This window comes from Manis javanica, chromosome 1 (genome assembly GCF_040802235.1).
Source record: "Manis javanica isolate MJ-LG chromosome 1, MJ_LKY, whole genome shotgun sequence".
NCBI lineage: Eukaryota > Metazoa > Chordata > Mammalia > Pholidota > Manidae > Manis > Manis javanica.
In genome coordinates, this window is record NC_133156.1 from 104933735 (window position 1) to 104955802 (window position 22068).

Sequence of the window (22068 nt, forward strand, 5' to 3'; positions counted from 1 at the left end):
GTTTGTACGAGGTCAGTATGCACAGTTGTACAGGGAAGGATAGAAGCTGCCAGTATGAGGACTCCGCCTGGAAAATGCCCTGCGCCCAGTTCCTCGAACTGAGAATCTAAGCTGAGGAGAACTCAGAGTGTGTTCAGGCTGCCAGAGCAAGAGGACATCTCTACGGGAAGCAGGACTGAAACTTAATTTTGGGCTTGGGGAACATCTCATAAAGTCCAAGCCCTGAAATGCTCAGTTCTTAATTTTTTAAAATAGAAAACTTTTTTTTTTTTAGCTATCAAGCCCTTAAGTTTGTTATAACCAACTGAGAAAAACCCCATTTCAACTTCATTCCTAAAATGGGTTTAGCATTGATTATACAGAGAAAAAAGTTCCTCAAATGAAGAATATTACAACTGGAGTTTACCTTTAAATACATTTCATTGATATTTTGTTTTAGGTTCTGGTAGCGAAAGGTGCCAAGATAAGGACTCTGACATGGTCCCTTTCTTGCTCAAATCTAGTAGCTGCCCGCATCATGTGATTTCCCACAAGTTATTCTAAGCCGTCGCTGTCATTTCTGTTTCCTCTCCTCTGAATCTTCCTTTCCATCAGCAGGATTCCTGTTTTTTCCCCTCACCAACTAGCTGTGTGGCTAAGAACCAGTCACTTGAGTTGCCCGGACCCTTGGTCCTGGTCCCATGCGGGTTGTGTCAGAGTCAGGGTGATGGTGTCGTATGGCATTTGAAAATAAAGCAAATAAGCTTGACATGGAGAGTAATTTGCACTAGTCTCTGTTTTCCCCGTTTCTTAGGAAGGAAAGCTAATGGTGAGCCAGCCCATTTAGTGCTCACATTATTGCCACATGGTCCAAATAAAAAATGTGTCTCTTTCAGGATCAAAATACATTTTTTCAAAGTTACTGTTGCATCTATTTTTTTTTCCTCTCTTGATACTGAATTTATTTCAAAATTTCAAATAAAACTAGAGGAAGGTATAAGATTTTTGTAGCTATCCAAAAGTTACATTTTTTTTTTTGAGTGACTGAAGGATTTCTAAGTCACGTTCCAGCTCTGAAAGTCATATGACCTTTGAACATGTGCCTTTCCTCAGCTCAGAAAGCCATTTAGAGCAAACTTACTTATCTGCTTCGTCCACACTAGGCTTACTCCCCTTCACAACCATCTTCTGCATGTGAAATATTCGTCTTTGACATCTGACAAGCCATGAGCTTCTTTGCCATAGATGAATTCTTCCATCTGGACTGGACCCCTTCATGCAGTCTGAGAGCAGCCTTGTCTTTAAGGTAAGGGTCAAAATATAGATGACTGTAGCCAGGGTGGTAGGAGGAGTAGGAATAGTAGTAAAAACAAAAATGAGAACTTTGTTATAACAATAATGGCACCTTATGAACACCTTTTATGTGCTAAGCATTCTATGTTCAATAACTTAACTCTTCACAACAAACTGCAAAGTGGGTATTATTATGAACCCATTTTTCAGAAGGGGAAACTGAGGCTTAGAGGTGGTTATAAAGCTTGCTTATGATGGTGAGTAGTGGACTGAGGCCATTTGACTTCCATGACCATGCTTTTACCACAGTTCATAAACATTTACCTGTGCATATCCATAATGTTTCCATCTGTGGCTGTCCCACCTGTCTGATGGGACTCCTGGAGGCATGTTGTGCACCCTTTTATTCTCGTGTACCATGTCAGAGTGCCGCAACAATAAATGAGCCAGTGACTTACTGACATTACCTCTTAGGGGAGAAGAATTCTCAGGCAAGCTGCAACTGAGCCAGTCAGCATGAATTTTCCCCAATTGCAGGGTACGTTCCACAGGCTATCAGGGTGACATTGAAGGTTTTGTTCAAGTTGTTCCTCTTTGTCATTTTTTGGCCATACTTCTGAGTGCTTAAATTGGCTAATTTGGGATCTGAATGAAAAATACAGACAGCTCACTTAGAAGTTCCGTTAATGGCTAATAAAGATTTTAGAGTCATTTCCAACACGATAAGATCAGCATCATAGGACCAAGTTATTTTGGTACATTAATTTCAACTTGTTTTAATGGCCTGTGGCCTCCTGCTTAATGCCAATTGAGGCAACAGGTTTAATTCCTTGTAAATAGCAGCTTGTCATGTCTTGTTCCTTAATTCTGGGTTTTATGAAGAACCAAGACAGATATTTATCAATTAAGCAAATTACTGTGCTGTGATCTCTAAAGTTTTTGGGGTCAGTGTCTTATGCTAGCATCTCCAAAACTTTTAACGCATTTAGTGATCAATAAATATATCCTGATGATGAGACTTGTGATGATTCTGGAGTGTTAATTTTATATGTCTTGAAAATGACAATCTAGAGAGGAGCTCAATCATTAATGATTCAGGGGTTGTGTTATATGAGAGGGTAATAAACAGGAAGGAGAATTTTTACTAGTGTAAATTTCTGTGAGATATTAAACATGAGCAAATGCCACCAGTTGCCCACTCCTTTCTTTAAGCTGAGATGCAACATGGCCTTTTATTTCTGCCTCTCTATCTGGGTCAAGAAGCAGCTGTGACTCCTATTCTTCACCTTTCCTATCTCATTCAGAAAAAACTGACAATTTCTGGTTTTCTCTCTTTCAATCTACTACCATTTCTGGAATATGACTGTTGGCCTCTCCTCTTAGAACAAAGTGCCCAAAGGGAGGAAAGGACAGGGTAAGTGGCGGAGTTACCCAGGCTCACTTCCTTTCCCTTGCCACAGGAACTGGCTCACCCCTTCCTCCCTTTCTCTTGTCCTGACTTTCTGTTATGCAGCTTTGTGAGGTAGCAAGTAAGTCCATGAGTTCTGAAATCACACTAATCAACTAGAGTTGAATTCATTGTGTGATAGTGGGCAAGCCCATCTCTAAAATGGGGGCCATAAGACCTCCTTTAGAAGGTTGACATGAGCACTCAGTGAAGTGCCTTGGACCGTGTCTACTGTCTAGTGAGTGGTCCCTGCATAATGGTTATGACCATTTTCTTTCCCTCTGAGGTGTCTTGGCCTACTATCTCTGCCCCTTCCCCTATATTTTACATAAGGTGGCCAGATTAATCTCCAAACAAGGATGTTTTGATCTTATTAGCTGGTAAAGAAAAAAGAAAACCTTCAGTGGTTTCCTGAGGGTATGAAATCAAGTTCAAATTTTTCATTACAAGATTCAAGGTCTTCTATAATCTCAGCTGAACCTGTGGCTTTGGCCAATGCTCCATTCTTCTGCTTAGGATGCTGTGAGTTGTAGTCACGAGGTGGGCAAACACCTAGTGGTCTAGAGGACATTTTGCAAAATGTTTCTTTAGTGTTATCCAGCATGCTACATCTGTATATATTGCATGTTTCATGTATAACTGCTTATTTCCCTAAATGTTAATTGCTCAAGGGCAAGAACTAGGTCTTTTTATCTGTGTGGAAAAGACTTAGTGTAGCAGGCCTGAGACTGCTACCCTTAGAAAGCCTCATTTGCAAGGTCGGCCCTTGGCTGGCATCTACGAATTTGGTTCTCAAGGTACTCTCAGTCAACAGTTAACAGATAAGTGTGGTTCATTGTGCCTCAAGTTTTCGAGTTTTGTGCAAACAGTTTATGCTTGAACACCTGCTTCCCATCTGGGAGTCTGGAAATTTTGTATGTGCTAGGCAGAGAGTGCCTACATGACCAACCCCCAATAAAAATCTCAAGTCCTGAGTCTCTAAGGAGCTTCCTTAGGCTGATTCATTGCTTACATGTTGCTGTATTTTTATTGTGGGGGGATGTGTTCCTCTCATAGGAATTAGACAGCATAAGGAAATCTGTATATGGAACCTTCCAGACACTCTCTGTGTCCATTTCCCTTATGATCCATCTGTGTATCCTTACTACATTGCTGTAAGAAATCTTAGCCATAAGTACAATAATAAGCTGACTTCTGTGATTTCTTCTAGTGAATGTCCAAATGTTGAGGTGATTTTTGGGTACCCCTGGCAGAGCACCCTTTGCAAAACAATTCTTATAGTAGGTGCTCAATAAATATTTTGTGATTCAGTATCACAAGTCTCTTAAGCATTGTGGATGCCTAAAATATTTAAACACACTCTTTGTACTATTTTCGATTACCTTGGCCCCTTTAAATTGTATCTATAGACTAGCAGGCCAACATTTGTAATATATGATAGTTTCAAGGTGTTCTTTCATTGCCAATGAAGAATGGTTCTCATTTTGCTTATTCATTCACTTTCTTTTCCTTCTCTACATTTCAAGCAAGCTTTGATATTGCCAGACCAGCTTGTCTGAGCTTTTGTGTTGCAGAGTCAAGGGGAAAGGTGGAGGGGTGGAAGGAGTGAGGCTTGAGGACTAGGTCTGGGAGAGTACTTTGGCAGGGGAGGAGGATCTGAAGGAGAGAGGCACAGGAAAGAGCTTGTACCCCTACTGCCTAGTCTAGGGATGAAGAAAAATTTGTTGGATAAATGATTAGATGATGATAATAAAAAAGAAAAATCTCATTCAGCACATGCTATGTTTGAGGCAATCTGCTAGGTGCAGTACTGAACAAAGGTGATAAAGATAAAGTGCTGTTCTCAAGATACAGAGACCATAAGGTGAACATACAAATGGCTGTAACGTGAGGAAGAATGGAAGTGCCCTAAAGGAGTTACAAATGCATGACTTCAGTGAATCAGAGAATGGATTGATGGCATGTCATGGGAATATGGGATGGGGCTTCATGGAGGAGGTGGTTTGACCTGAATCTTGGAGATAAAAATGAGCTGATAGTTTGGGAGAGCAAGGTGGGCAAAGGGAATTGTAGGAAATAGGAAGGTGAAACATTTTTGGAAAACTGGGATGTTTATGTTCAGGGGGTACTGTATGAGGTGATGTGTATGTCTGTGGATGGAGATGGAGGAAACCATGAGGTAAATGCTGGTGGTAGAATGTGGGAGCCCAGGGGAGAGCATCTCTCATGCCTACCAGAGCATTGTTCCTGACTAGATCCCACAGTGCCCAAGGAAAAGCTTGGTCCTTATCTAATTTAAGCACACACTAGAAGAGTCTGGGGAAAGGTACATGGCAGATATGATGGAATTAGGTCTCTAAGAGACGAGCATCCTCTTATCTTCCTGGAGCCCTTCCAAGGTGTCTTTGCCGCAGAATGTTCCGAAGTCCAAGGCTTAGACCTCAGCCTTTTTGGGTCTAGATACTTGATTTGCTGAGCTTCCTGAGAGGGCATTTGTTTCTTAGGCATATTAATCAGCTAATGAGACTGACATGCCAATGAGAATGATATGTTCATTTTCAATGACAGAGACAACTGTCCCAGAAGCAAAATGCTCATCAGCTTGACCATCATGTTTTATTCCAACGGATAGACCTTAAAGCAAATCAATCAATAGCTGGGCTTGATGAGCACAGAATCAGAGCTGGAGGAGTTCATTATATGTCCTTTGAACCTTATTCTGGGATAAAGTAGGACATTCATTTCTCCTTTTTTGCAATAATCTTTGGCCAAGAGATGTTAAACGAAAAATCTGCTAGTCAAGACGCAGTTTCACCTGGAGAGACCTTGCGCAAGCACTGTCTATATTTGCCTTTATGGCCTCACTTTCCTGTGATTATATGAGTGATAACTACTCTTTGTGTTGAGTCTTTTTTTTTCTTTTTTTTTAAAGATGTGAGTGTTTTCAATTGTATTATAAGGCAAGTTCGGCTCATCTGGGAGTCATTGACTCTCTTTAAGGTGACGAAACATAAGTCTTTCTGATGATTAGTTTTTGATAGTTTAAATCCTGACTGCTGAAGGGTGATCATTTGGGTGGGCAGAGGAGGGGCCTCTCACAGGAGCCCTTCACACACATGCTGGTGAGGAGCCCAGGTACATGTACCCGGTATCTCATGGCCTTGAATTTCACTGGTTTATTTATCGAGGTGCTAGTGAAGCACTGACAATTCATTTTTCTCATATTGTAAGGATCAATTTCAGCTGCAGGCTTTGACCTTTCTTTAGTTGCCACTTACTTGATTTTCCTAGAATTAATTAACATTAATAACTTCTGAAAATACATTGTAACTTACCAAGATGAACGTGCCACCCATTGGCAAAGCAGGCCGTACAGTGGTTAGAATCATAAATTCACAGACTACCTATGAATTTTCATTTTCTACTTATCCATACTTACCTCACAGAGTAAGTGACTTGATCAAGGTCACACACCTCGTTGGTGGTAAAAGTGTCATAATTTTGCAATCCATATTACTTTGCATGTATCTTACTAGCTTTGTGTTCTGTGCCAATCTCTCTGATAGTTTGTGCTTACTGATGACAGTCCTTTGTCTTTATTTTGTACCCCTGCTGTCTAGTCTAGGGATGAAGAAAAATTTGTTGGATAAATGATTAGATGATGATAATAAAAAAGAAAAATCTCATTCAGCACATGCTATGTTTGAGGCAATCTGCTAGGTGCAGTACTGAACAAAGGTGATAAAGATAAAGTGCTGTTCTCAAGATACAGAGACTGTAAGGTGAACATACAAATGGCTGTAATGCGAGGAAGAATGGAAGTGCCCTAAAGGAGTTACAAATGCATGACTTCAGTGAATCAGAGAATGGATTGATGGCACGTCATGGGAATATGGGATGAGGCTTCATGGAGGAGGTGGTTTGACCTGAATCTTGGAGATAAAAATGAGCAGAAAGTTTGGGAGAGCAAGGTGGGCAAAGGGAATTGTAGGAAATAGGAAGGTGAAACATTTTTGGAAAACTGGGATGTTTATGTTCAGGGGGTACTGTATGAGGTGATGTGTATGTCTGTGGATGGGGATGGAGCAAAGCAAGGAGAAGAAAGTGAGGTAAGTTCCCAGGCAGCTTTGCGTGTTCAGGCTCAGGGCTTTGCCCTTGGTTCATCAGCCCCTGTGGTCTTTGAATATGACGTAACAGCAGAAGTCATCCGGCAGCAGGAGGTGGGCTGGCTTTGAGGGGCAGGAGACTGAAGCAGTGAGATGAGTTGGGAGGTGATTTCAGAGTAGTTCAGGAAGGAGGTAGAGAGCAAGTGACCCCAGGGTGGGGGGACCGGGGTAGCAGAGATGAAAAAGAAGGGGCAGCCTTAGTGAGCAAGGTGACATGGGAAATGCCAGAGCAAGAAGAGCCGGTGATGGAGATGCCTTTAACAGCATGCATTTCATCCTTACCACGGATTATGAAGCTCACCTGTCTAACGCTGATCTCCTTAGACTGCGGGCTCCTAGAGGGCAAGGCTCACGCACTCTTCATCCACTGCAAAGAGCTGGCAGGCGCTTGCTGAATGTTTGCGGAATGGGGAACGGCAGTCAGGAGATTTGGCCTGACGGCTGTAGGGGTGTTAGCGGGAGTGACTTGTTTCATTGGAACATACTGGAAGTAGGGCATGTGGTCTATTTTTCTCACATCGTTTCTAGAAATAGATTACAGAAAGAACTGGAGAACAATACAAGTTAATATATAAATGAGGGCAAAATAGAGAAAATACGGTCACCGCTCCTTTCAAGATGTCAGGAGGATTGGCGAGAAAACACAGCATGGCATCCATCAGGGCAGACTGGAATGCGGAGTGAGGCTGGGACAGCTGCGGAGGCCGGAGGCTGGGGACAGTGGGCTGTGCAGCCAGTGCCCCCCACGGGGAGGGGCCAGTGGAGCCGGGAGTTGAGTGTGTAGGCTCTGGAGTCGGGCTGCTGGAGTCCTAACGCTGGCTTTTCTACTGATTCATTCTGTGGTTTCAGTGATTCACTTTCTCTTGCCTTAATTTCCTCTTCTGCAAAATGAAGATAATAGCCTCCAAAAACACATGTACAGCCTTCAGGACTGAGCCTGGAATGCAGTAAGGCCTCCATAAGCATTAATTAATCTTCGTATGGAAACCCACTGTGACAATTTTGTGTTATCCACTGAATCCTAAATAATTGTGTAGGTAGGCAACATTAGCTTCATTCCACAAACCAGGAAACAAGTGCAGAGAGGTTTCATAATTTGCTCACGTTCACACAGCCACTTAATGCTGAAGCCAACCTCAGATGAGTTCTTGCTCATTCTGTCTGACACCCGGGCTCAGGCCCTTTCCATATGGCACACGGCTAAGCTGGGTAGATATGATGAGACCACTTGTGAGTAACTTAGATTTAATCCACCGGTACTAGGGAGCTGTGGCACATCTCAGGGCAGGGGCATAAGGTGAGGAAACCGCACGCTGAGAGGTCCTTCTGGCAGTCCTGTCAAAGAGAGCAGGCAGGCAGGCTGATGTGCAGCGGATCCAGACCGGAGATGGCTGAGGAAATGGCAAGGTGTGGCGAGCCAGAGTCTGCTGCAGTGGGAGAACCGGCTGCGTTTGTGCCGATGAGACGAAACTGACAGAATCCCATAGAAATTTGCTGAAGAGGCCTGTGTGGGGTGGAGCTTGGAGCTTGAAACATGGGACTTTAAGAAAGTATTGATGCTGTGAAGGGTAATGAGGAACTTGTGGAGGAAGTCACTAAAGTAAAAGTGCCTTTAGAGGAACCAGCTTGGAGAGTGGAGTCTGTATATCAAAGCAGGACACTTTGTTACTTTTAGTGGCCATTTGGTTCTGAAGGGAACACTGGGTCATCTCTAGTTCATTGTAGATCCTGCTCGCTTGTCTCCTTTATTAAGGCAGGAAGCTGATGGATTATTCCTTTCTTCCCTGGGGGGGGGGGATGTTTTCTGTACACATTCAGTATGTGGCCTCCTTTCAAAAAGGAGGCTTACACCTCACTGTAATTTTCTTCCACCAGGAGCACTGATTTGCATTTGGGAGTTAGGGAAATCAGCTCTATTGACTTCCTGTTTCTATCTGGGGCCTCTGAGCAGAACTTCCCATTCGAGTAGGTCGAAGCAGTGAACAGAAAGCTGGAATTTTCTTCTACAGTTGATCTTCTGGGGCACAAAGTAAGTTCGTGGTCTGAGGTGTTTGTCTCAGCCCACCCCCAAGTCTGTCCTGCCATTCTTGCCTTTATACTGCAGGAAAGAACAGATGAGGCTGCTGGTCTCTCCCTGCAAGCTAGTCCTGAGCTTTAGGGCAGTGCTCCAGGCACTCAGACGCTCTAAAGCTACAGCTCTGACTGAGCTCCTGCCGGGTTGCGAAATTACAGCAGGCTCTCCCTTTGACAGTTCCTACGAATATTGTATTTTGGATGATCTTTTTTAGGTTTCCTGTTTGAACCCTTTATTTTACTTGCAAGTGTAAAAGGGCAAAGGAGGCAGATTTTTTCATTTTTCCTTTCCTTTTCCTTCTTTCTCTGTTTATAATTCAGGATTACCTTGCCCCTCATTATCTCATTACTTCCTTCATAGCACCCTAGGAGGTGGATACTACCCCCATTTTACAGAAGGTGAAACTGAGGTTTCAGAGAATTGTAGTTACTTGGCCAAAGTCACTCAGGTAATAACAATGCTGAGACTGGATCCTCAGCCTTCTGTGTTCAGGTCTCTCACACTTTCTTTTCTCCAATACCACATGGCTTTTCTGGTGGCAGGATGCTCACAGAAAGGAGAGGAAATGGTGGCTGGGCTGGAAGACCTGAACAGATCCACCATAGAATTGTGTAACCTGATTAATAAATAGAAAATGTTAACTAAAAATATTGCTGCACAATTCCTCAAGCATATAAGACTTTGGGTCTCTTTTTGCATTGCAGACTTGAGGACAATATGATCAATGGAGTCATTCACTGTATGCAAGAGAATAGGTAAAAAAGTCAGGTGGGGCTGGCAAGCTGGGGCACAGCCGAAGTGGTAGCTCACACCTTGCACCCAGGTGATGTGAGTTCTCTTGGTTGTTGAGCTGGGGATGGTACCAAAAAGACCCTTTCATTTGCCCTGCTTCCCAAATCTTGGCAAAGTGAGTGGAGGGTGTGGAATAATTGTAAGTTGAGGTTGATGATAAGTATCCGGACTTGAACATCCAGTCAGTCCTGGAGGTAGGGAAAAGGGACTGAAATTAGTGGCTGCTTGAAGAGGGTGGAGAGGGAGCTCTGGTTCTTAGGAATGAATGAGATTTAGGACAGGGCAGTGAGCAAGGTCCTAGGAAGCCTCGGCTGCCTGTCTTGCCTGGTGTGTTTATGGAGTGACCTGCCCAGCCACTTTCATTCCGAGGAGTCCTCAGGACTATACATTAAACCAGGCTGTCCTGGTAGATAATAGGCTCCAAGGGGCCTCCTGGGCCAGGACCACCCACTGGCAGGTGTTTTTCTGACACAGTTTGTCAGTAGTACCCAAGCCAGGCAGTGCCCTCTCTTCCTGAATCAAGCTCCACCCCCGCCAGTCCCAAAGCAGAAATGGCTAGATGGGCGATGATCTGGGTGCTGGCCTGGGGCCACTGTCCATGTTGATGTGAGATCCTGACTCTTCTCCTTCTGGGCTCCTAGATGACAGGGAGTGAATGAGGGAAATCAAATATTGTGGCAAGGTGGGACTGGCAAGCTGGGGCACGGCCAGCAGACGTCTCTCACTGGAAGCAGATGCTGAGAGAGGAAGACTTTGAGATTTGGGAAGGACTCTCAGAAGTCTTCAGTCCTAAGGCAAAGGATTAAACAAAGTGAAAAACACTCTCAGGCTTTTAATACTGTCCAGGTGTGGGGTTAATATTCCATGTAACTGGCTGATGGAAGTGGGGTGGGGACCTGGAGACAGAGAACAAAGGAGATTATAAAGAACATGGTCTTTCAGTTGACTAGAGGCTGTCTGGCTGCATGGCACAGTCCTCCAGAGAGGGCTTCCGTCTCTGCACATTGCACCAAACAGCCTGCATTATGTTCCTAAAAAGCCTATAACAGATTTTCTTTTTTGTAAACTGAATTCTATTTTGAAGGCATGAGGGAATATCACTATTCAAAAGAACCTCATGGGAATCACTTTTGAAAAATCACAAAATCATTTTAAGGGAGAATTCAACAATTGCTTTGAATCTCTGGGTTTTAATGCATTTGTTCAATGGATTCAGCATTTCACCATTTCACTGGGAGGGGGGAGGTTTTTCTCTTACATATGTGGTATGCAAAGCTCTTAACTGAATAATTATTTCTCAACTATTGTTACTTTTGATGTACTAAAAACCATTTCGTATAACTGAATTTAAACAACATAAAAAAGTTATTTTCCTTAAGGAACTGTGCTTTTTCAAGGAAAGGCCTTCTCATCTCTAACAGGACTTTTGGAGACAGTTATCAAAGGACAATCCTACCAACAGAGATACTCTGCCTCTAGTCTGTCTTTTGGAAAGTGAACATTAATTTTTTTCCAAGCAGGACGCTGTGAGCTCAGTCATGTACACTACAAAAATAATTGGTGTGTGTTTGTACGCCTTGTGCCAGATTTCATGCTTGTTGAAAGGTAATTGGAATCAAACCAGCACATTTAAAGGTCAACTGGTTGTTCTTACACAGTGCAGAATTTTAACTGTTTCATTATCGTGGATTTTAACCAACTGGCCATTTTAGGAAGGAGGAGAGACTGCATGACTGTGTTTTAACTTTCTGACCTTCTTGTCCTCAAACTTTTAAAAAGCCCTCCAGGGCTTTCTTGTGGATGAAAAGAGTCTGAGAAATGGGTGGGAAAGAGTTAGTCCTTTTTTAAACTATTAAATTTAAATCCAGGATAATAGGACAATGCACTTCATATAAGCAATGTCTAAATGTCAGGCTGAAAGTTCTCTCTCTTTTTAGTAAGTACTTCAGATTTGCTAGTAAGAGCTGCTAATAGCCCTAACTGTTTCCTTCTTGTCTTCCCAACTTTGAGCACAGTTTTTAGTTTCTTGGAAAGCTTGGTGAGAAAACTCCACATAATCTTCAATATTTAGCCCAACTGCTTGATGTTTACTCTATTTCTGGGGTGGGTATTTCACTGGGCTTTAGGATTTTGATGACTCTTTGCCCCTCAGTTATTTCAGGTGTATGGGTTAAATCATTTATTTTGTTGATCTTCAAAATACTTTCTGTCTATCAACTTGTTTAGTGGGTTTCCCAAAATAAGGCAGGGGACTGGCCTGGCTCAAATAGGTAGGGTGAATTTTAGTCATCAGATGTTACATCATCTTTTTCTTGGATTAGTGTCCTAATGAATCCCTAGCAACTTTTCAACTTTTATCATGAAGCCTAGTTTGGAAGCTACAAAAGCAGTGTCTTTTTTCAGGAAAAAAACTCTCTGAGATTGAGTTTGGACATTTCCACAAATGTCATGCATGAGTTTACCGGTAATGGCAGTTGGGGTCCAAGCATCCACTTGGCTGTGTGTAAACTCTTGTCATTCTAACTAAAGGCAGACTAAAGTTACCCTGAAAAATCAGATACCCACTTTGTTGAGAAGATTATTCAGTATTCTTTCTTAGTCACTCTTAACTCAGTTCACAGTTTGCTCTTAGTTCTTTTCTTTACGTATTCTTTGCAGCTGCTTGCTTAGCTGTGAGATTGTGCTAGATGCTTAAAAACTGCCTCACTTGTCTCATCTGCAAAATAGAGATAACCTTATTTACCTCAGTGTTATTGTGATGATTAAATGTAAATTATTTCATGAAAAATGCTTGGAACATTGCCTGGCACAAAAGAGACACTCAATAAATATTAACTCATTATTATTATCAGTATTTTTGCTATAATTCTGATCATTTTCGCAAAGTTCTATGACATGTGGAGGTGCTTGAAGGAAACCGCCAGGGTATCTTCTGTTTGCGGTGGTACCAAGAGCTCAGGTTAAAGCAGCTCTCATTCTTAACCCCTCAGTCATTTTTGCCTACACCCCAGCTGGGGTTGTGTGGGACACATCCTAGGGGAGATGGTGGTCCTGAACCAGAGAGCTGGTTTGCCAGGGTGGGTCTTGAGGGAAAAGATTCAGAGGCAGACATGGTGGCAAGGAGACTGTCCAGCTACTGAGGGAGAGTCTGAAAGCCCAAAGGAGGTGAAAAGCAGAAAGAGTATGACTCATGGGTGGATTTCAGAAATGGACCGGTAGATGGGCGCCAAGAGGAAAACTGGAGAAATGCCTCAGAGAGCTGCCCTTTATCTTCACTCACTGTCTCTGCAGCACCCTCTGCCCTGAGCCTTTAACACCCTTCCTGAATGAAGGCTGTGTTCTTGAGCATTCTCTTTCAAAGACATTGTGCTTTGGTTGCGTTCATTATATTGGTCTGATTTTCTTCCCTAATTCATTCATTGACATCCTATAGTTTTCACCTTTCAGTTCTGTCACAAACTTACAAATCTAAGGTTTCATCTGAGCCAAAGCAAAAATGGTATAGTTGTGAAATACATGCTACAGTAAGTAGCAGGTGTTATAACAGTTAATGACACTTAGAATTCTGTTGGAAAATAGTTTGCAGAGCATGGTTTTTCAAATATTTTGATTGCAATTAGCAACAGAATTTTACATCCTAGTCTCTGTATACATGTATATATATTTATGTGCATAGCTTAAGCAAAAGTGTCGTGAAACAATGTTTAGTCTTACTGCACAGGATGCACTTGGATAATTTCTACCTGATTGAAAAGAATGTGTTTGTAACCCATTAAGCACATAACTGCAATCTGAAAAATCCTAACCTAGAGTACCATCCAATGGTTGGCTTTTGGGCTCTTATATACTGCCCACATGTCATACATGAAAGAGGGTTGTGGCCATCTCAGATATATTTTGAGGAAGTTTCTTCTTGCCTTAATATAAAAAAAGTCAAGAACTAGCACATCATTGTAAAACAGAGCTCTAAAGAAAAGGAACAAGGAGTGAAGACTGATCTATCAGATATTGACACTTATTATGAAGTATAGGAATTAAGACAGTGTGGTGTTGACACAAAGATAGAAAAATAGCCCACAATTGTGGTGTTATACAACTTTTGTTAGGTCTATTTCTGTGTATTGGATATTTTTATGCTGTTGCAAACTATAATATTTTGTAAATTTCAATTTCTATTACTAGTATCAAATATAACTGATTTTTATATCCAGCAATGTTGCTAAACTCCCTGGTTAATTCAAATACTTTATCTATAGATTCTTTTGAATAAGCCATGTTATCTAAAAATATTGGTACTTATTTTTCCAATCGTATGCCTTTTGTGTGCATTTTCTTTTATTTTGACTAGGCCTTTGAGTACAGTGTTAAAAAATAGTGATAGCAAATATCCTTTTCTCTTTCCTGATCTCAGAGGAAAAGTTTGGAACATTACAGTATTAAAAGTGAAGTTTGCTCTGGTGTTTAAAATTTGTTTTTGTGGCAACCTCAGCTTTGTTTTGAAATAGTGTTTGATTAGGGATTCTTTTCCATCCATTTACCTTCAATCTCTGTATATGCTTATATTTAAGGGATATCTATTGTAAGCACATGTACTTTTTGTTTAATCCAGCCTAGCAGATTTTCTCTTTTACTTGAAATACTTAATTTGCTTATATCTTATGTAATTACTTATATGTTTGAATTTAACTCTCTCATCTTATCATTTATTCCTCATCTGTTTAATCTTTTTTGTTCCCCTTTTCTTTTTCACTTTTATTTAGTTTGAGGTTTAAAGAGATTATTGTCAGTATCTACTTTTCCCCATCTTTTGGCTTAGTAGTTAAATATCTTTCTCTATGCCCCTAGTGGTTAACAGAAATTATTACATGCATCATTGACTCATTAAAGCCTAGGATAAATTAATATTTTTTGCCATTTACTAACTCACCAACATTAAAATACTTTAATTTCATTCCCTCCCTCACACCCCATATATACACTCTTGTTTATGCATATATATTTAAACCCCTCAGGACATTATTATTAAATAACATTCAGTATTCATTTAGATTTACCCACATTTTTAGCCCCTGTTTTGCTTCTTCATTTTTTTCTGTATCTCAGTCTTCCATCTGTGGCCATTTTTTTTCTTCCCTACTGGTACCAATAGTGTTTCTTTGAGTATGTGTCTGCTGCTAAGGAGTCTCATGGATTTTGTTTTTCAGAGAATGTCTTCATTTTGTCTTTGTTTCAGGAAGATGTTTTCACTGGGTACAGAATTCTGGGTTAGCAGTTATTTTCAGTGTTTTAAAGATATTCCGTTATATTCTGCTTTCATTGTTACCCAATGTCTTCTAAATCTTACCTTGGTATGTAGATAATATAGTTGGCAAGCAAATATTTAACTCAAAGGATGAATTAAAATGCACCCACGAATTCATAATTATGTATTTATGGCATCTAAAGTAAAGTTTTTTTTACATGCACATCAAGTGCAGATGATCAAAGGAATCCAGTATTTGATTACTTAACATAAAGATCTTTGTTTTATGTGGAGACTGAAGGACAGTCCAGGATTCTTGAAACATGGCCTATGAGGTATAACTCTCCAAAAGGGTGAGGGATCATAACACATATGTAAACCTAGGTTAAAAGAAATATGTAAAAGTGTGCAAAGATAATACAAAAAAGCACACTGTCTTGCTCAAACCTGACTTTCACAGCCTTAGAATAGTTCATTTTCTAAGAAACACATAATACTATTCCATCTCCTTTTCATTTTATAAAGTCAGTCCAATGCTTACATTAGCTTACCTGATAATTTACTGTTTAATTTTTACACGGTTGTTGGTTAGCTGTGTTTTACTGAACATTTTCATTTTTGGATAGCAGTTGTTGGAAAAATACATGTCTTTCAGTCGAGGATATTGGGTTTATAACTGTATATTTGACTTACGACTTATTTCTTCACCTAGAAAAATATTTTGGTGGCAATATTATCTTCTTTAGCATTAATATAGTGCTTGAAATGTGAACTAAACTGTTTTAAAATATTTTTTTCCTATACTAAAATTTACTACAATATAATGTACCAGTAGACAATATGGGTTTTAAAGTAAGATAGACCTGGACTCAGATAGTAGTTCTGTCAATTACTAGTTGTATATCCTTGGAAAATAACTCCACCTCTTCAAGTCTTAGTTTTTTTTGTTTTTGTTTTTGTTTTTTGATATCATTAATGTACAATTACTTTAACAACATTACGGTTACTAGACTCCCCCTATTATCAAGTCCCCCTCATATACCCCATTACAGTCCCTGTCCGTCAGTGTAGTAGGTTGCTATAGAATCATCACTTGTCTTCTCTGTGTCCCCACCCACTGTATTATGTGTGCTAATCCTAACACCCCATTTTCACCCTTATCCCTTCCTTTTCACCCATCCTCCCCAGTCCCTTTCCCTTTAGTAACTGTTAGTCCATTCTTGGATTTTGTGAGTCTGCTGCTGTTTTGTTCCTTCAGTTTTTTCTTTGTTCTTATACTCCACATGTGAGTGAAATCATTTGATACTTGTCTTTCTCTGCCTGGCTTATTTCACTGAGCATAATACCCTCTAGCTCCATCCATGTTGTTAGAAATGGTAGGATTTGTTTTCTTCTTATGGCTGAATAATATTCCATTGTGTATATGTACCACATCTTCTTTATCCATTCATCTACTGATAGACACTTAGGTTGCTTCCATTTCTTGGCTATTGTAAATAGTGCTGCGATAAACATAGGGGTGCATCTGTCTTTTTCAAACTGGGCTGCTGCATTCTAAGTGTAAATTCCTAGGAGTGGAACTCCTGGGTCAAATGGTATTTCTTTTTAAGGAACCTCTGTACTGCTTTCCACAATGGTGAACTAGTTTACATTCCTACCAGCAGTGTAGGAGGGTTCCCGTTTCTCCACAACCTTGCCAGCATTTGTTGTTGTTTGTTTTTTGGATGTTGGCCATCCTAACTGGTGTGAGGTGATATCTTATTGTAGTTTTAATTTGCATTTCTCTGATGATTAGCAATTTGGAGCATCTTTTCATGTGCCTGTTGGCCATCTGAATTTCTTCTTTGGAGAACTGTCTGTTCAGATTCTCTGTCCATTTTTTAACTGGCTTATTTGCTTTTTGTTTGTTGAGACGTGAGCTCTTTATATATTTTGGATGGCAACCCTTTATCAGATCTGTCATTTATGAATATATTCTCCCATACTGTAGGGTACCTTTTTGTTTTATTGATGGTGTCCTTTGCTGTACAGAAGCTTTTTAGTTTGATAGAGTCCCACTTGTTCATTTTTAATTTTGTTTCCCTTGCCCGGGGAGATACATTCATGAAGAAGTTGCTCATGTTTAAGTCCAAGAGATTTTTGCCTATATTTTTTTCTAAGAGTTTTATGGTTTCATGACTTACATTCAGATCTTTGATCCATTTTGAGTTTACTTTTGTGTACAGGGTCAGACAATAATCCAGTTTCATTCTCTTACATGTAGCTGTCCAGTTTTGCCAACACCAGCTGTTGAAGAGGCTGTCATTTCCCCATTGTATATCCATAGCTCCTTTATAGTATATTAATTGACCATATATGCTTGAGTTTATATCTGGACTCTCTATTCTGTTCCACTGGTCTATGGGTCTGTTCTTGTGCCAGAACCAAATTGTCTTGATTACTGTGGCTTTGTAGTAGAGCTTGAAGTCAGAGAGCATAATTCTGCCTGCTTTATTCTTCCTTCTCAGGATTGCTTTGGCTATTTGGGGTCTTTTGTGGTTCCATATGAATTTTAGAACTATTTGTTCCAGTTTGTTGAAGAATGCTGTTGGTATTTTGATAGGGATTGCATTGAATCTGTATATTGCTTTAGGCAGGATGGCCATTTTGACATTATTAATTCTTCATAGCCAAGAGCATGGGATGAATTTCCATTTGTTAGTGTCCCCTTTAATTTCTCTTAATAGTGTTCCATAGTTTTCAGGGTATAGGTCTTTTACTTCCTTGGTTAGGTTTATTCCTAGGTATTTTATTCTTTTTGATGCAATTTTGAATGGAATTGTTTCCCTGATTTCTCTTTCTGCTAGTTCATCATTAGTGTATAGGAATGCAACAGATTTCTGTGTATTAATTTTGTATCCCACAACTTTGTTGAATTCAGTTATTAGATCTAGTTGTTTTGGAGTGGATTCTTTAGGGTTTTTTATGTACAATATCATGCATTGCAAATAGGGACAGTTTGACTTCTTCCTTGCCAATCTGGGTGCCTTTTATTTCTTTGTGTTGTCTGATTATCATGGCTAGGACCTCCAGTACTATGTTGAATAAAAGTGGGGAGAGTGGGCATCCTTGTCTTGTTCCTGATCTTAAAGGAAAAGCTTTCAGCTTCTCGCTGTTAAGTATAATACTGGCTGTGGGTTTGTCATGTGGCCTTTATTATGTTGAGGTACTTGCCCCCTATACCCATTTTGTTGAGTGTTTTTATCATGAATGGATGTTGAATTTTGTCAAATGCCTTTTCAGCATCTATGGAGATGATCATGTGGTTTTTGTCCTTCTTTATGTTGACATGGTGGATGATGTTGATGGATTTTTGAATGTTGTACCATACTTGCATCCCTGTAATAAATCCTACTTGATCATGATGGATGATCTTTTTGATGTATTTTTTAATTCGGTTTGCTAATATTTTGTTGAGTGTTTTTGCATCTATGTTCATCAAGGATATTGGTTTGTAATTTTCTTTTTTTGTGGTGTCTTTGCCTGGTTTTGGTATTAGAGTGATGTTGGCCTCGTAGAATGAGTTTGGGAGTATTCCCTACTCTTCTACATTTTGGAAAACTTTAAGGAGGATGGGTATTACGTCTTCACTAAATGTTTGATAAAATTCAGCAGTGAAACCATCTGGTACAGAGGTTTTGTTCTTAGGAAGTTTTTGATTAACAGTTCAATTTCTTTGCTGGTAATCAGTCTATTCAGATTTTCTATTTCTTCCTTGGTCAGCTTTGGAAGGTTGTATTTTTCTAGAAAGTTGTCCATTTCTTCTAGGTTATCCAGTTTGTTACCATATAATTTTTCATAGTGTTCTCTCATAATTCTTTGTATTTCTGTGTTGTCCATAATGATTGTTCCTTTCTCATTCCTAATTCTGTTTGTGTGTGTAAACTCTTTTTTCTTGATAAGTCTGTCTAGGTGTTTATCTATTTTATTTTCTCAAAGAACCAGCTCCTGGTTTCATTGATTCTTTCTATTGTTTTATTCTTCTCAATTTTATTTATTTCTGCTTTAATCTTTATTATGTCCCTCCTTCTACTGACTTTGGGCCTCATTTGTTCTTTCTTTTCTAGTTTCATTAATTGTGAGTTTAGACTGTTCATTTGGGAATGTTCTTGTTTCCTGAGGTAGGCCTTTATTCCAATATATTTTCCTCTTAGCACAGCCTTCATTGGGTCCCACAGATTTTGTGTTGTTGAATCATTGTTGTCATTTGTCTCCATGTATTGCTTGATCTCTGTTTTTATTTGATTATTTAGGAGCATGTTGTTAAGCCTCTATGTGTTTGAGGACTTTTTTGTTTCCTTTGCATAATTTATTTCTAGTTTCATACCTTTGTAATATGAGATGCTGGTTCATACAATTTCAGTCCTGAATTTATTGAGGCTCTTTTTGTGGTCTAGTATATGATCTATTCTTGAAAATGTTCTATGTACACTTGAGAAGAATGTGTATCCTGTTGCTTTTTGATGCAGTGTTCTGTAGATGTCTGTTAAGTCCATCTGTTCTAATACATAGTTCAGTGCCTCTGTCTCTTTATTTTCTGTCTGGTTGATCTGTCCTTTGGGGTGAGCGGTGTGTTGAAGTCTCCTAACATGAATGCATTGTGTTCTATATCCCCCTTTAATTCTGTTAGTACTTGTTTCACATATGTAGGTGATCCAGTGTTGGGTGCATAGATATTTATAATAGTCATATCCTCTTGTTGGACTGACCCCTTTATCATTATGTAATAATGATATGTTTTCATATCCTTATGTTTCATAAGGATATCATTATGTCCTTCTTTGTCTCTTGTTACTTTCTTTGTTTTGAAGTCTATTTTGTCTTAGACAAGTATTACAACTCCTTCTTTTTTCTCCCTGTTAGTTTAATGAAATTTCTTTTTCCATCCCTTTACTTTCAGTCTGTGTATATCTGCGTTTGAAGTGAGTCTCTTGTAGGCAGCATATAGACGGGTCTTGTTTTTTAATCCATTCACTGACTCTATGTCTTTTGATTGGTGCATTCAGACCATTTACATTTAGCGTGATTATTGATAGGTATGTACTTATTGCCATTGCAGGCTTTAGATTCGTGGTTACCAAACATTCAAGGGTAATTCCCTTACTATCTAACAGTCTAATTTAATTCATTTTGTGTGCTATTACAAACACAACCTAAAGGTTCTTTTTTTTTCCTCCTTTTTCTTCCTCCTCCATTCTTTGTGGGTTATAAGTCATATTCTGTACTCTTTGTCTATCCCTTGGGTGACATCTATTTAGCCTTAGGAATACTTCCATCTATAGGAGTCTCTCCAAAATGCACTGTAGAGGTGGTTTGTGGTTGGTAAATTCTCTCAACTTTTTCCTATCTGAAAATTGTTTAATCCCTCCTTCAAATTTAAATGATAACTTTGCCGGGTATAGTATTCTTGGTTCAAGGCCCTTCTCCTTCATGGCATTAAGTACATCATGCCACTCCCTTCTGGCCTGTAAGGTTTCTGCTGAGAATTCTGATGATAGCCTGATGGGTTTTCCTTGTATGTGATCTTTTTTCTCTTTCTAGCTGCTTTTAAAAGTCTGTCTTTTTCCTTGACCTTTGCCATTTTGATTATTATATGTCTTGATGTTGTCTTCCTTGGGTCCCTTGTGTTGGGAGATCTGTGCACCTCCATGGCTTGAGATACTATCTCCTTCCCCAGATTGGGAAAGTTTTCAGCAATTACCTTCTCAGTGACACTTTCTATTCCTTTTACTCTCTCTTCTTCTTCTGGTACCCCTATAGTTCTCTCAATATTCTTTCATTCTTAGAGATTCTTTTTCTCTCTGTGCCTCAGCTTCTTTGTATTCTTCTTCTCTAATTTCTATTCCATTTACCATCTCTTCTACTACATCTAGTCTGCTTTTAAATCCCTCCATTGTATTTTTCATTTCAGATATGGAATTTCTTAATGATTGAATCTCTGACTTAAATTTGTTCCTGAGTTCTTGAACATTTTTCTGTACCTCCATAAGCATGTTTATGATTTTTATTTTGAACTCTCTTTCAGGCAGATTGGCGAGTTCAGTTTCATTTGACCCTTTTTCTGGGGTTTGTGAGATTTTTGTCTGAACCATGTTCTTTTGACATTTCATATTTCTGTGTGGTGCCCACTAGGCCCAGAAGCTCCAGTCTCTGGAGATGCTCAGCCCCTAGAGTGAGGTTAGGGATCATAGGGAAGCAGAGCTGGTGCATGGGGGGGAGGAAAGATCTGTTTCCTGATTCCCATCTTCGGTGCCTGTCTCTGGTGTCAGAGCTAGTGGGCCAAGCACACAGGTATAAGCCTCTGTTCTCAGCGTCTCTAGCTGTTGTAGGAGTGTTTCCCTCTGACTGGCCTGATGCCAGCACAGTGACTGCAGGTTTGTGAACCGGTCTTGGCAGGCTAGGAGGAAGGCGCCACAGGCTGTGTGTCACCATGGGGGGCTTCAGAGCTGAGTAGGCAGCCAGCGGATGGGGCATCTGAATTTCTCAACCAGCTGGGCAGAGGCACCCAGACAACCTTGTCCAGCTCTCCCCTCCCCCATGCAGCAAGCTGCATGCAAACCCCGCTCCTTCAGCAGCCCTCTCGCTGCTAGGAAGCCTCTCAGACCGCCTGTCTTTCCCTTGTCCCAGAGCGGCCGGGTGTGGATCCCCTCCTCCACAAAAGGCTGGATTCTGTCTCTCAAGCACTCTGCCTGTCTGAGCTCCTCAACATCCAGAGCACCACAGTGTAGCTTTCTGCTCCCAAAGCAGACCTCCAGGGCTGGGTGTTCAGCAGTCCCAGGCTTCCACCCCCTCCCCACTCCATTTCTCTTCCTCCCACCAGTGAGCTGGGGTCGGGGAAGGGCTTGGGTCCTGCCTGATTAAGGCTTTCGTATGTTACCTTGTTTCATGAAGTCTGCTCTGTTCTTGAGGTCTTTATGCAGTCTGATTCAGCTTTCTTTCTAGTTGCTATTTTAGGGCTAGTTGTATCATTTAACTACATTTTCAAACTATTTGTGGTTTGGGGAGGAATTCTCCATCTCACCTCTCATGCTGCCAT

At 40.3% G+C, this 22068-nt stretch overlaps 1 protein-coding gene across 1 annotated transcript in view; it reads left to right on the plus strand.

The window, feature by feature from the left end:
* The first annotated feature begins 1159 nt into the window (after nucleotides 1–1159).
* Nucleotides 1160–22068, plus strand: part of PDE4D (phosphodiesterase 4D) — a 1476836-nt gene continuing 1455927 nt past the window's right edge. The window contains exon 1 of the mRNA XM_073235968.1: nucleotides 1160–1285. The gene's annotated coding sequence lies outside the window, so the exon portion shown is untranslated. The remainder of the gene's footprint in view (nucleotides 1286–22068) is intronic.